Source organism: Phodopus roborovskii, unplaced genomic scaffold, assembly GCF_943737965.1.
Source record: "Phodopus roborovskii unplaced genomic scaffold, PHOROB, whole genome shotgun sequence".
NCBI classification, from domain to species: Eukaryota; Metazoa; Chordata; class Mammalia; order Rodentia; family Cricetidae; genus Phodopus; species Phodopus roborovskii.
The window spans coordinates 49,168,680-49,170,140 of NW_026126517.1; positions in this window are offsets into that span (position 1 = coordinate 49,168,680).

Sequence of the window (1,461 nt, forward strand, 5' to 3'; positions counted from 1 at the left end):
ATATTGATTTAAACTATCTCTCTGTTAGGGAGGTCCCTGTTGAGCTCACCACAAAGGAAGAGTGATAGAGGCCACCCTCCCGCGACGGTAGTCAGCCCCCATCACTGCAAATGCTCCTGTAATTAAGTTCTGCTGAAAGCTAACAGCTGGGAAACCCTACTGGTTTCTTGTCCCATGGCAGACACAGGTATCGTTATAAATTTAGATCCTTTCCCCCTTAGAAACATCTGAGCTGGTTTTATTTTTAGCTGCCATGAAATTTTTCCTTTTGTGTTTGCACTTCTGCTCTTTTGAAATGTGCTAGGCTGTATTAATAGAGTTTTCAGAATTCTGCTATGAGTAGTTACATTTAGAATAAAATATAAAAGTCATGTAAAGCCATTTAAAAAGAGTAATCTGGGAGAGCATATTTGGGCCACAGGGAATAGGATGACAGCAATTATTTCTCTCCGTTAAATGTCTTAATTTATTGATAAAAATCCATGTATGAGAAAACAAATATACTCATTTTAAAATTTATTGTCAGTGCATGTAAATTATGCTTTATCCATAGATGCTTAGTGGAGGAAGTGATATTAGACATAAGTTTACTTAATATGGTCAACCTACACACAAAACATAAATATAAGAAAAACAATAGACATTTTAATTTAAAAATGAGTAAAACATACATGAATCTGTTATATTATGCTTTATAACATACACATAAAGCATTTTATGCTCAGAATTTCCCTCGTGACTTTGATATTACAGGAATTTCTTATTGCTAATAATGTGTTTTAAAGCCTTTTTACTGAAATGGTCAGCCTACAGCAAGCCTGAAGGATCATTACTAAATAGGTTTGGGGAGTTAGCTTGTTTGCTGTAATTACAGAGAGGGATTAAGCACATGTATTTTTAAAATGACATCCACTTACAGAGTATCTGAATGGGTTACATTATGAATATGAAAATGACTAGCTGTGAAATGCCATGGGAGTTTACCTGGAAGAGAGGCACACATGGTACAGAATCAGAGCACCAACTTCCTCTTGTTCCTAGCTTGCGGGGACCAGTTTCTCCATCATTACACCAAGGATAATGGCCTTGTTCATGGCCTCCCTGCTATAGAATCTGTAGTTAGTGGAAGGGGAAGCACATGCATGCATGCACACACACACACACATACAGTGCATGTAAAGTCACTGGTAATTGAGTTTTATATATGCTACTGTGCTTAGATTAGGATGAGACAGTTGCCCACCAGGGGAGGCTTGTCGTGCATGGTCTGTTAGCATCTCATATTTGCACCGCAGTGACATGTCTGCCACACTTTATTCTTCTGTGTACTCTGTGTACACTGTGTACACTTGACTAACAAAGCCTTGTGCCTCCAGGGCCCTGTACCTCCATTACACAAATAATTTCCCCAGGCAGGCAGATCACCTCTTCATTATCATTTATTCTTGATATTAGAAAGTA